General features: G+C 50.1%; 1 protein-coding gene across 7 annotated transcripts in view; it reads left to right on the top strand.

Annotated features, from left to right (window-relative positions):
- Nucleotides 1-14297, top strand: part of RALY (RALY heterogeneous nuclear ribonucleoprotein) — a 220611-nt gene that overhangs the window by 97547 nt on the left and 108767 nt on the right. For 2 of the 7 annotated variants that reach the window (XM_075901526.2, XM_075901522.2), the window contains exon 3: nt 2367-2620. The exons of 4 other annotated variants lie outside the window; for them this stretch is intronic. The gene's annotated coding sequence lies outside the window, so the exon portion shown is untranslated. Of the gene's footprint in view, nt 1-2366; nt 2621-3487; nt 3767-14297 lie in introns of those variants that run through there. One more of the 7 variants, XM_075901527.2, reaches the window with a different exon arrangement.

Raw genomic sequence — 14297 nt, 5'->3', positions numbered from 1 at the left:
ATGCCCAAAATTGAAACAAACCTTTAGTTTCAGATCAAACAAAATATGTTGTCTGACCTGAAACAATTTTTTCTAAGTTTTTGATTTTCTGGAAGTTCCAAAAGATTTTGATTTCAGGTTGATTCCAAATTACTGTTTGGAACGTCCAACAAGCTGAAAAGCAAGTTATTTGCACAGGTCTGGCTTAGTTCCCTAATGTAGACATGCCCTCAGTGAGCAATCTATTTCAAAATAACAAAATTCAACTTAATAGCTCCTGATTTTACAAAATCGAAATAGTGTATCCCCACTATAGGGATATTAGTCCGGGGCAGGCTCTGTTAATGTGGACGTGCTACCTCGACTTAGAGCCCCAGGAAGCACTGAGGAGTAATTAGTTCAAATGACTCTGGGGAGTAGTTTTTCATAATAGCGGCACTGGAGCAGCCACACTCCCGCTATTCCGAAATAACTATTTTGAAATTAGCGTTATTCCCCAAGGAAAGCAGGAGAACAGATTTCGAAATAAGCAACCACTTATAATGAAATAACGGTGCTGGTAGTGTAGATGCTCCACTTATAAATTCCACCTCAGGGTGGTTACATAGAAATAACGCCCTAGTATAGACCAGGGCTGAGAGAGAAAGCACTGCAGGACGGAGACTGTCTTTTTGTTAAATGTTTGGAGAGCACCTAGTGCAGTGAAGCCCTGGCCTCTAGGTGTTACAACTGAATAGTGCTAATACAAACTATGTTATACAGGCATGAGTCACTGCAGCCACTTCTGGGGTGAAGTGAACCAACGGCTTAATAGAACACACTGTTGGTGAATGAGGCTGCTGCACGGAATTGAGGCAACAGATGGAATTTTAGGTAGAACCAATCAAAATGTCACTAATGCACAGGAGTTAGCACCGCTGCTCTTAACCCAAAGCACCAGGGGATTCTTAAGGACGAGAAACGGACATCTCTGGGTGACACACGCAGGTAGAAAAGAAGCGGGGATCTGTGATTCTCACTGGTCGCCAAGGACAAAGTGCATGCTGCAGGAAAACGTTAATTTAGACCATCTGAAGAGGTTTGCAGGCCAGTCTCTGCCCCGGCTCCCTCTCCGCCTCCCAGGAGAATTTCAGCACCTGTACACTGGTGCCGAGACGCCGAGAGCTCTTTGGTGATGGAAGAAGTTGCTGGGGAGGTGGTAGAATCACCATCACAGGAGAGAGCAAAGATCGCCCAACCTAGGGCTCCTGGCTAGGGGAAAGGGTCAGTCATGCCGTGGGAAACCAGTTGCTCTCTCACTAGGGCTCCCTTCCCTCCCCCCCCCCCCCCCGACTCCAAAAGCCTGCCCGCTCTTGGATGCCTCTGATCAAGTGCCCTGTGTAGCTGCTGCTCCCCGTGGGGCGGGCCAGGAGGTATTCCACCTCCTGTGGCTGCTGGATGCTCCGCCTGCCCACTTGCTGCTGCAGGCCGGTCAGGAGGGCAGGTTCCAGCCCTTCCCACACTGGTGGCCCAGCCAGCCCCCCACCCAGCCCTGCCCCCGGGGGTGCTGCACGTCACCGGAGAGGTGCCGAGGTGGCAGTGCCTGCATGCCCAGCAGCAGAGAGCAGCCCTGTCTCACTTTGGCACGCTCCTCGCGCCTGTCTCCCCCCTGCGCACCTCACAGCACCAGGCAGAATCAGGCCCTCTGTGATTCCTCCTTAAGGAACCTGCCTGCCCTGTCTCCCTCTCTGCGCCTGGTCGGACAAATGCCCCCCTGCCACTTCCGGCTCACTCGCCCAGCACCCGCCTTCTTTCAAGGTCCCAGGCTCCCCCAGCTTGCGCTTGAAAAAATGTGATCCGTGCCTCTGATCCTGACACACTGGAGCCCCCTTTCCTTCTCACGCACATGGCCTGGGCTCGCATCTCGCAGGCTTACACATCCCCAAGCAGAAACAAAAGACAGTGCTTGGTCCTGCCATGAGGGCAGGGGACTGGACTCGATGACCTCTCGAGGTCCCTTCCAGTCCTAGTATTCTGTGATTCTATGACTATGCAGCACCTTAAAGACTAACAAGATGGTTTATTAAGTGAAACAAAATACAGGACTATGTAGCACTTTAAAGACTAACAAGATGGTTTATTAGATGATGAGCTTTCGTGGGCCAGACCCACTTCCGCAAGGCACTACATTTAGCCATTTATTAAGTGATGAGCTTTCGTGGGCCAGACCTGGCTGCATAGTCCTGCCTTTTGTTTCAGCAAGACCAGACTAACACGGCTGCATCTCTGTTACTATTCTACATCCCCGAGCACTTCAGGGTTCCTTCCTGTAGCTGTTGGTCAGGTTTGCGGCACCGGTTCTGTTTCTGGTATCGTCAATTCATGCGGCTTCTGCTTCGCCGTCCTAGATCTGAGGCCGTGCAAGAGGCAGGAAGCAATACAGCGTTTGAGGCCCTTTCGATTAATCCCCGCACAGCACGATGGCGCTGCATTGATTTTTAGCTGAGATCGGTGAAGTCTGAAGCTATTTCCTGCGTACACTCTCAAGGCGTAAGCAGTGCCGGCCTCTTGCACAGGTAACGGCGCTGCCAGTACCACACAGGAGGGAATCTGAAGAACTAGCACATCGGAAGGGAGGACTTAGAAAACTCCTGAAAGGCTCGTAAGTTGCACTTGTGAAAGATGCCCAAGTGGGATCACCCCTATAACGCTGTGTGCACAAGTTTGTTCGGGGCCCACAGAAGCAGGAAAACTGCGAAAGTGGGGAATTGTGCATGCAAATGAGTAAATGTCCATCCAAATGCCTGAGTGCGCACACAGCTGCACGTGCAGCTGCGTAACTCATGCCTGCAGGCTTCTGTTCATGCCGATGAATGTGTGACTAGCTGCTGCGGTTTCACGATTGTTTCCATTTCTTTTGTGAAGCCTGCAAGGGAAAACTCAGCTGGGCCGCAGTCAGGAACAGCCAACTTCTTTTCTTTCTTAACAAGTGTCAAATGATTTCAAACCATCAGGCAATCACATTGTTCCAGATCTGAAGGTTGAAATGTAACAGGAACAATACGCGGGGGGCTCCCAGGCTCTTCTCTGCAGCTGGATTAGCAGCTCTGCAGAGCTCATGCTGGCTGGAACATGCTGACTACCTGGAAAGGTTATAAAAGTCCAACGTGGTGAAAAGATCCGCACGAATACCTGCCTCTGCCGTATCCCAGAGCCACGCAGACGCGGTTAAGCAGTGCAGAAACATGTTGGGTTTTGTGGGCATATTAGGGATGACTCTGCTCCAGGATGGTATTGTACCAGGCAGACACATCTGTTCTGATAGGATTGCGGGTGGTAGCATTTCATCTCTAGTATTAACTTTTTGGGGCTTGTAGCAGGGCAGCTGCCCTGTACTGGCCCTTTAAGGGCCAAACCCCAGCCTGGAGCAGGCCCGGGGCGTTGGCCAATTAAGGCCCAGCTGGGAGCTATAAAGGGGAAGGGCTGCTTCAGCCAAGGCAGTGTGAGCCTGGCTGCTGAGGGAGCAGGACGCTCTCTGGAGCTAGGGCAGGGCTAGAGAGTCAGGCTGGGCCAGGACGCTTGGACAGCCACCCGGCCAGCCTGCTAGGCCTGCAGACAGGCCTGCCGGAGAGACACCAAACCCCCGGAAGGGGGCTCAGAGCGAGTGACTTGGGCACTGCCGGAGGGCAGTGTGGCGAAGAGAGCAACGCGACCGGAAGATTCCAGAGGGGAAACGCCACGTGAGCGGAGGCCGGTGCGGGCGGAATGGACTGATTCCGGGGACAGACGACGGACCCCCGCTACGGTGGTGAGTGACCCCCTCACAGGGCTCTTCCTTCTCGTCCCCGTTCATCTCTAGGAAGCACCATGTTTGCCAGAGCAGCCATTTCCCCTGTTTCGTGGTAGCCCCGCACCCTGAGTTGGCTTCACAAATTGTTTTGGCCTGCCATTGGACAGATACACCCAGCCTGTGACACTCTGTGCATGCACTAAAGCTCTCTCCTTCCTGGAGTCGCCCGCACGCCGCACGCGTCATGGCTAGTGCAAGAAGCAGTGGTCATTGGTACGCGCAGTGACACTGAACAGCACACTGGGGTGGTACAAGGAGGTGTGAACGAGACACGAGATCACAGGCAGATCAGGCGTTTGTTCGCAGGTGGCTTCTTTTAGAATCCAGCCCTTCTCTCCTGGCTTTGCGAGAGTCTGCACCCATCTGGAGTCTACACTTCCCTTTGGACACAAATGTTCTGTCTTGTCCTGGGCTCAGGCACCAGGGATTTCCCTCCCCCCGCCCCCGAATTTCCCCAACACCCCCCCCCAGTTTTGTGAACTAGTTACATGCCAATTTAGTGATTGTTTGGAAATTTGAATTGAAATCGAAACATTAATACACACTTTAAAAGCATATACAGTGTATGATATGTGTATCTGAAAAAGTATAATACATTTGAAAAGTATGAACATAGACTAGCTTCCTTATACAGCTGTTGTTTTTATGACAATGTCAGTGCATTCATTTTGGTGATGTTGCCAACCTAATCATTTCAAATGATGATTTGTAAGCAAAGTCAAACTGAGCTCTCCCTGACAGCTAGTGATGAGCTGGGGGCTGGGGGAAAAGGCTTCAGGACCAGGTTGTATTTACATTCACACCTAGTCTACTTAGTTATCCAGCAAACAGAGCTGTGTTGCCCAAGTTGTCTCACGGTCTCACTCCCTGACACACACACACACCCTGTAAATTCAAACACCCCCCCCCCCCCCCCGCATTCCAATTCCTGGAGAAGGCGCTGGCTCAGATCCTTTATGGGATGAATAAATAGCACCAGGTAACATGGCGAGTCACTCACCGGCATGGTGCCCCCTGCTGGTCACTCAGGAATTTGCTTAATTCAGCCCTGGAGCGCCCCCTTCTGGCCTGAGTCTTGCCCACTGTTCCCTGTTAATGGCTCTGCCACCTTGCGTTAGGAGCCACAGTCCTCCCAGAGTACAATGCCCTTCCCTTTGGGTACTGCGCTCCACAGTGCTCCCACACTCAGGGAGCCCGCAACCTCGCATGCCCATCTTGCCTCAGTGACCCACTGCCCATTTTCAACTAGTTCCTTACCTCAGGGGCAAACTGTATCTGACATGGCCTCTCCTCATTGGCAAGAGGATGTGGACCTGCTGCCCTTGCCTGCCCTGGTTGTTTGCCTGCAGCCCTGATACCTCAGGCCTTGCTTCAGGCCCTGCAGCCTGGGAACTTGCCTGGCTAGAGCACCCTAGATCTGCTGGCCTTTCCCAAGCCCTGCTCTACATCAGTAAGCCTCTAGCTTCCCTGGCAGCCAGGTCCCTCCTGCCACACCACTGGAGCAAGAGTGAGAGAGTTTTCTTCTCAGGAGCCCCTATTTATACCGTCCCCAAGTGGGCCCGAATTGGCTGATACCTGGTGCAACGGCTTGCTTCACAGCCTCATGGTGTGGCCAGTGCAGAGCCACATGGTTCCTCATTAGAGGTGGCTCTGTGTCCAAGGGGAACCATCCTAGCCCCCCAAGTCAGACAGTTAGGTTGGAACTCGCAGGGGACGTTACTTTCTCCTGCGATTCACGGCTCTTCAGGCACCACCAGCTCCTCACATCACTCCACACAAATGAGCTTAGAAATTTGGGGTTGACTCATTTTGTATCTAGAGGAGTCATCCCTTTGGGTGTGTCTAGACTACGTGGCTCCATCGATGGAGCCATGTAAATTAGTTCATTCGGCATAGTCACTAAAATAAACATGGCCGCCGCGCTGTGCCAACGATCAGCTGATCTGGAACAGTGCGGCAGTCTAGACGCGGCGCAGTCGACAAAGGAAGCCTTTGTCGACCGCTCTGGTTAACCTCGTTTCACAAGGCAAAAAGATTATTTAAATCCCTGCTTCTTTGACTATGCTGAATAAACTAATTTACATGTCTCCATCGACAGAGCCATGTAGGCTAGACACACCCCTTGACGCAAGAGTGAGATGTATGAATGGGAACCAGGAATTTCCCCTTTCCTCTCATCATGTGCTCATGGGAATTATTAACATAACGCAATCTAGATAATACAAAGAAACCCAGTGAACTGTACAGGCCGAGTCCTCAGCAAGCGGAAATCAGCCTCACGCCTCCGAAGTCAACAGCCATTTCCTGAGCTAGTGTAATTTAGTGCAACCTCCTCGTTATCGATATGCCACAGGTCCGTCTGGTGACTCTCGGTGTCGCTCCATTGACGCAATGAACCGGCCCCTCGGCTGCTGTAAATCAATAATGCTCCCCTGAAGATGATCACACTGCACCAGTGGAGAAAAGCTGAGGGGATTTTCCTCCTAACACTTCAAAATGAGCAAAGTTACTAGACAAATCCTGAGGAAACACAAACCCGCAGCCTCCTCCGATATGTCAGCGTTGAAAGGGCTTGTGTCCCGCCTCGCAGCAAAGCTGGGATGGCTGGTGTTGGCAGGTTTCTTGTGAGTGTGGACTCCCGGCTTCGTCACTGATCACCTCATGGCTCTGGGCCCTGGTTTCAGGCCCCTCTAGGCACAAACGTGTACGTGTAACCCAGAGGTGCTGGGACCACTGGCAAGGGAGAGTGAGGTCAGGGCCAGCTGCTCTGAGGCGTGTGGCTTTAGCCCCTCAGCTCGCAGGTACATACGTGTACTTTGTACATGCAACATTGGATGCTTGTGTGTTGTGTGCCTAGACAGATGCACATCTCTGCGTGGGTGCATGGAAACCAGACATGTATGTGCCCTTTCAGTTGTGTGTGCCAGCCCAGCCCCCAGCCTACACCGTGAAAGGCATGAGAGCTTGAACACCAATGTCAAAGGGCATGGGGGAGTTGTTTCAGGATCCTGAAAATCAGACTCTCTGGGTCCCAATTTAATTCTCTGTAAAATGGTGTGACTAGTCTACCTATCACACTAGGGGTTGGTTGACTAACACCTCTACATTGCGATAAGATTTTGAGATGAAGTTACATAAAGTGCTGCCTATATCAATGCAGATAAATCAAGTTCTAGCTTAATGATAATGTTGGGAGAATTGACAATCTCTGATAAATGCTAGAGAAGGGGTGTGTGTGTGTGTGTGTGTGTGTGTGTGTGAGAGTGTGTGAGAGAGAGAGAGAAACGAACATGAACACACACCAGCAAAGAGTTTATTGCTGTTTGTGTAAAGCTCAGTGTGTGACAGGAATGAAGGGGTAGCAAATGTGCCTTACTCCAGAAACTCTGCTTAGTTTGACAAATGCAGTTTAAGGGACGACGTGGGGTTCCCATTTTGCCAGCAGCGACTCTTGGCTCTTGGCAGAGAAAGGTGTGAGTTGATCCAACAGCTGCAGGGTGAAGCTAGTCAAATTCAGACTGGAGATAAGGTGTAAATCAGGGGTTTCACTCCCTGCCCACGGGGCATCTATGGGCCTGGGAGACCCAGTGGCTGGGGGGCCGTGGCTGAATCTGCCCGCCAAGTCCCATCCCTTCCTGCCACCAGCCCGTGCTCTCCCCCCATGACACCCCATCCCCGAGGGACCTGGCCCCAGGGACGACCAGGGAGGCCCGGTGCAGGACGGCAGCAGCGTTCGCCTCCCCCCGCCCGCACTACCCACAGCATCAGAAGCTACAGTGAAGCAGAGGGCTCTCAGTGAGTGAATTCACTCTGCTTCCCTGTGGCCCAGGCTGCTGTGCAGAGTGTGGGGGCCCAACCAATTCTGCCACCCCGTGCCAGCCTCCTGGTATTCCCCGAGGCTGAGGTGAGGGGGCGGGGCAGTAGCAGGAAGGGGCAGGGATTGGGAGACAGCTTCGGGCAAGCCCCTCTGGGCTGCTGGGACTCCTGGGCTAGATTGCAAATATGGTCTGACTTGTAGATGGCCCATGGGCCAAGAATTTGAAATACCTGCTGCGACGTGAGGGTCATTAATCATTGGAACAACTGACCAATGCTCATGGTGGATTCTATCTCCCTGGCAGATTTTTAAATCAAGATTTAAATTGGTTTAGAACCAGGACAGTGTTTCCTTCTCTGTGCTGATTGTCACAATAGCTAAGAGAATTTTCCCATTCCAAAGCAGGTCACCTCTCCGAGTTTCACAACACATGAGTGGGTCCAACATCAAATCCATGATTTGGAGTAAGAATTTGAACCTGGGTTTCCCTTACAACAGGAGATCCCTAAACATTGGTCCATTTATAGGCTTGGAAGGATTCAATTGTTGTCAGTAAATGTCAGCAAACGTTGATTTCACCATCCACGCGGAAACTGGCACAAGAATATTTCCAGCTACAGATAGGCAAAGTAAGAAACTTTGGTCTACATTGGAGGGGAAGGTTGACCTAAGATATGCAACTCCAGCTACATTAATTACATAAGCCAGAGTTAACGTACCTCTCCTTGGCTTCCCTTATTCCTTGCAAGGAGCAAGAGTACTGGCTCGAACGGGGCACCCTCTGAGTTCACTTTAGTGTGTCTTTACTAGACCCACTAAATCAAACCCCGGAAAATTGACCATAGCAGCATTGATCTTCCTCATAATGTAGATGTGCCTTCAGAATCCAAATCTAGTGAATTAGACTTTTTTAGTTAGGTTTGTTACATGTGGGCTAATGAATGAATAGTAAAAACAAGTAGGACTTGTTGATGTAAGGATATTTACTGTGCATATTTTGACATATGAAGTTGACAGTTTCTGTTTCAATGGTTTACACAGCTTTAACTGTTTGAATTTCAACATCTACTACCATTAAATAATTGTCTCACTTCCTCTAATTTCATGGAACTGAGAAAATGTGAGTTGATAAACACCTAAAATATGCTTAAAATAATTGCTGAAATTATATTAAACCCCCATGAATTCTTCCAGCACACGTAATAGGAACGCGTACTGTGGGGAGGGAGCACACATTCATTTCCGAGGCAGAAATCAGCTTCCAAGCCGGTTGAGAACAGCGCAAGCTGCATAAAATATCACAGACAAATTGGCAAGCTGGGAATACGCCTGGTCCTGGGACCCCTCCCTTCCCACCTCCTCTCCCTCCGTTCTCAGATCAAACATTACACAAGCACAAGTGCAGGAGGGACACAAATCTCACCTTGTTCAATGTTTTTCTTGAAGATGCTGCCTTCCTTCAAGACATTTACCTTGTTTCCATAGTAACAGTATTCATCCCATAACCTCAAAGTGGGTCAGCAGCGTCTCCCAATGGTCAGGTTGTCACAGAATTCCTCCCCCCTTAATCGTTCTCCTCCAATAGCATCTGTTTGTCAATGTCCTCATTAGTAGCAACCTCCACTACGTCTCTCTGCCAGCACAGACACGAAGGGCTTTAGCGGCCTTTGCTGCATTGGGACACCAGACCCTGCCTCCCACCGTTCTGCCTTTGGAGGGGAAAGGCCAGGCCAGTCCTGCCATGGGCGCTAAGGATAGAAATCTAGGAGGAGCCTGGACTGCTGCTTTTCAGAGGGCCCCCTGGTACCAGCTCTGACCTGCCAGCCAACGGGGATGGGGAGCAGAGTCAGACTCCTGCCCACCCCACTAATCTACATGGTGTCTGATAGTGTTTCATGGGGATGAAACCAACTAGGTCCCATAGATGTTCCTCCCAAAAATGACAGGCAAGGCTGAAAGCGTTGCCTAGTAGCAGAGTTGCCTGACTCTCCCCATTGTAGGACCATTTTCAGTTGCTGGTTTCTTTTCCATGCTATAACTGTGTGCCAGATTTTCCACGTCCAGTGTCTGCCATGGGCTCAGCTATTGTGACCATTGCAGGGCAAACCGTTGAGCTGTTTCTGTGAATGGGGCGGAGGGAACGGGCATTGCTTTGCAATGGTAACAGGAACCTGATGGCCTTTCCTTCAGAGATGTAACAAGATGGGCCCTTCTCCCGCTCTTGGGTCCCTCGCGAGCAGTCTGGAATGCCTCTCGCTTGTCAACACTGCTGTGAGTTTCCTTATTTATGTTCCACCTCTATCACAATCCTATGCAATGTTTCCATAGACATTGTCCTTTGATCCTCAGCCCTTTCTCCAGAGAGAGAATCACAGAATCCTAGAATCCCAGGGCTGGAAGAGACCTCAGGAGTCATCGACTCCAGCCCCCTGCCAAAGGCAGGACCAATCTCAACTAAATCATCCCAGCCAGGGCTTTGTCAAGACGGGACTTAAAAACCTCTAGGGATGGAGATTCCACCCCCTCCCTAGGTAACCCGTTCCAGTGCTTCATCACCCTCCTAGTGAAATAGTTTTTCCTAATCTCCAACCTAGACCTCCCCCACTGTAACTTGAAACCATTGCTCCTCATTTTGTCATCTGCCCCCACTGAGAATAGCCTCTCTCCAGCCTCTTTGGAACCCCCCTTCAGGGAAAGCGACAAGGAGCACCTTAGGGTATGTCTACACTGCCACCCTAGTTTGAACTAGGGTGGCTAATGTAGGCATTCGAACTTGCAAACGAAGCCCAGGATTTAAATATCCCGGGCTTTATTTGCATGTTCCTGGGCACCGCCATTTTTAAATGCCCCGTAGTTCGAACTACCTGCCCGCGGCTACACGCGGCACGGACTAGGTCGTTCGAATTAAAGATCCTATTTCGAACTACCGTTTTTCCTCATTGCAGGTCGGGGTCTTGAGGCAATACTGCAGTAGAGACCTTAAACAAGACTAGCAGGAGACACCAACAAACTCCCCTGTAGCCCCCATGGCGTGATCTGAATAATAAGGGGAAGGGCCTAGCAATTTCCATTGAGAAATGGCTGGCGGTGGCCAACATTCCTCGCCCTTTGCACCTGCTTAAGCACAATGGAGATAACTAGGACAGTGTTTCTCAACCAGTGGTATCCTTGGTGTACATCCACACAACTTGAAATTTGGAAAAAACTGAATTTTTGTTTTAAGTTTTACAGCTTTGTATTATCTTTGTACTTTTTACACCCAAAAATTTCATCACCCACCCTGCTACGATTAAGTTGTTTAAACAAATGTGTTGCAATGGTAGAAAAAATTTGTGTGTGTGTGAAAACTGTAGGTACTGGGGGTACTTATAGGCTCTGTCTTGACTACATGGCTCCATCGATGGAGCCATGTAGATTAGACAGATAGGCAAAGGCAAATGAAGCCGCGATTTAAATGATCGCGGCTTCATTTACATTTACATGGCTGCCGCGCTGAGCCGACAAACAGCTAATCAGCTGTTTGTCCGCTCAGCGCGCTAGTCTGGATGCTCCCCTGCCAACATCAAAGCCCTTTGTCGGCAGCCCCATTATTCCTCGTGGGATGAGGTTTACCGGGGCTGCCGACAAAGGGCTTTGATGTCGGCAGGGAAGTGTCCAGACTAGCGCGCTGAGCGGACAAACAACTGATCAGCTGTTTGTCGGCTCAGCGTGGCAGCCATGTAAATATAAATGAAGCCGCCATCATTTAAATCGCGGCTTCATTTGCCTTTGCCAAAAAAACAAATCTACGTGGCTCCGTCGACGAAGCCATGTAGTTTAGACGTACCCATAATGTTTGAGTTTTTTAAAGGGGTACTTTATGAAAAAAAAGGTTGAGAAACACTGATTTAGGATTTCCTTGAAAGGGTGTGAGGTGCCCCTGTAATCCAGATCAGTAGCCCGGTAGTGGCCGCTCTCAGTCAAATGGGCCAGTGCACACTGCGAAGGACTTTTAATCCCTGGATGATGGGCACAATGGGCCTTAATCTCGCCGTGTAGTTAAAAATAAACCAACCATGCTGTGCAATGTCGGAAACTGCCTGCCTGCTCCTGTGATGCTCCCCCAGACCTGGACAATGCTGGAGCTAAGCGCATTTGGACGTATTGGCTTTTCCTCTTTTCTCTGCAGCTTGTGCTTTGGGCCGGTATCTGACTAGCTAGACCAGCCTCTGGTGTCCCGAACTCATTCTGCCCCACAGCAGCATCCGGACAATTGTCCCGCTCACATCCTTGAGAAATTGACCCACCACATTGGAGCCAGTGACCTGATGGGACCGTTAGATCTTCCAGTGCCTTCCTGTATAGCTCAGGCTGTCCACCTTCCCTTTTCCCCCGGACTGAGCCCAGTAATCTCCCACACGGATATCCCGTCTGTATCTGAAAGCTTCAAAAGACAGAGAATGTGACCCTTCCCTGAGCGGTGTGTTCCAGTGGTTAATCACCCTTGTTGTTAGCAATTTGTGCTTCCTTTCTCACTTGACTCTGTCAGGCTTCAATTTTCAGCCACTTGTTCTTGTTCTGCTTTTCTCTACAAGATTAAAGAGCCCTTTAGGTCTCGGTATTTTCTCCCTGTGAAGATGCTTCTACATTGTAATCAAGTTACCTCTCAATCTTCTCTTTTTTTTTATCCGCTAAACTGCTCTTCACGTCTCTTCGTAAGGCATTGTCTCCAACTCTCGGATCATTTGGGGGTCTTTTTTCTGCCCCATCTCAACATTTTTAACCAGCATTTTTAAAATGGAGACACGGGGACTGGGTACAGCAGACTCCTAGTGCACTAGCCCAGTGTTTCTCAACCAATGGTACGTGTGCCCTTAGGGGTACTCGAAAGAAGTCCGGGGGGGGGGGGTAAATCAACACAAGTGAAATTTGGAGGAAACTGGATTTTTGTGTTACATTTTACAGCGCTTTATTATTTTTGTGCTTTTTACACCCAAAACTTTCATCGCCCGCCCGGTTACAAAAAAGTCATTTAAATAAATGTGTTGCAATGAGAGAAAAAAAATTCTGTGTGTGAAAACTATAGATACGGGGGTACTTGTAATTTTTTTAAGGAGTACTTTATAAAAAAAGGTTGAAAAACACTTCACTAGACAGTGCTTTCGCTGCTGGCAAAAGATGGGTGAATAATTGTTCCAAGTGGTTTGCTCAAGCCATTCTTCTCTTTACCCATCGGCTCAGAGAAGGGAAAGGCCACTTCTTGATCTCCGTCATTTGGGTACCAGTGGAGAGAAACTCCCCTGGGATCTTGATTCACATGTGTCACTGAGACCAGAGGCTAATCCCACGAGGCTGTGACAGCCAGCCACTGTTAGTGTCAGTGTTCGTGTTACTGTCACACCCAAAGGCCCCAAAGGATCAGGGAAGAGACAGTCCCTGCCCTAAAACATTTGCAATCTGCATTAAGGGAGGGGATTTTCAGAAGTGCTCAGCACTGGCTGTTCCCATTAAAGTCCATAGTAAAACTCTACACCCCACCCTCAGCCCTCCCTGCACCCAACCTTCCAACCAGACTCCCCCAACTCAGTCTGCTCCTGCACCCAACCTCCCAGCCAGACACCCCTACCACTTGCTCCTGCACCCCCTGACCTTCCAGCCAGACTCACACCCGCCCCCCCAGCCTACTCTTGAACCCAACCTCCTGGCCAGACCCCTTCACCCTCAGCCCCATTTTGTCGTGATGGGTGGCTGGCTGGTGGTCTGCAGAAGGGTTTGCCTTGAGCAGGGTGGGCCACAGGCCAGAGTTTGAGAACCGCTAATTTATGCAAAGCAGCAGGGTAGGGCGATGTGGCGTTCTCTGGCCTGTGGGAGGCAGGTTGTCAGACGAGACTCTGACCCTCCCCTCTGGTTTCGCCACTGATGAAACAGAGGAGGCGCTACCAGCAGAGCAGCCCGGGGCAGGGGGAGTCCTTCAAGCCATAGAGGGGCTTTTTGCACAGGCGGCGCTCGTGTCCGACATGCCCCCTTTCTTTAGCAGGTCCCGCCACTCAGACGTGTCAGGCAGGTCTGGCACCGCCCCAAGCTGGGTAGACAGCCGCGGGGTGACAGTGAGTGTATCACACCAACCCCAGGTCGGGTCGCTGGTCTCTCATTTTGCCTTTTCCCCCTTTGCAGGCAGTGGCCCTTGTCATGATTAGGAGGGTTGGCCAGCAGCCTGGGGATTAAGGGGTTAACTACACCTAGCCAGGTGGAGTGACCAATAGGAATGTAGGTGGGACTTTTCAAACTGGGACAAAGGAATTTGGGTTTTTTTCCTTTCTCCTTTTGTCTCTCTGGGGGAGTTCTCTGCAGCTACAGAGAGGGACAAGCATGTCTCTCTCTCTCTCCAAGACACCATTCTTCATTTTCTGTAAGTAGGGTAAAGTTTAGGTAGTTTCGTTAGGTTTTATTGTTTTAAGGATTGGGTCTGGGATCTGAGATCTGGCACTGCTTAAAAGATGTTTTGGCTTTTCTTTGTAACTAAATTCTAGGCCCATGGAGTATATTTTGTTACCTTCCTCTCTAGTCATTATGTTTGCAACAGGAATATTGTTGTAATAATAAAAGTTCTTTCTTTTCTTTTTATTAACCTGGCAGTGGTTAATGGTGTGCCTTGATTTTTATTTTAGGAGGGGAGAGGGCTGAGAAAAAATG

This window comes from Pelodiscus sinensis, chromosome 17 (genome assembly GCF_052426305.1).
Source record: "Pelodiscus sinensis isolate ZL-2025 chromosome 17, ASM5242630v1, whole genome shotgun sequence".
NCBI classification, from domain to species: domain Eukaryota; kingdom Metazoa; phylum Chordata; order Testudines; family Trionychidae; genus Pelodiscus; species Pelodiscus sinensis.
The sequence above is the reverse complement of the archived record's forward strand: the minus strand, read 5'-3'. Positions and strand labels throughout refer to the sequence as shown.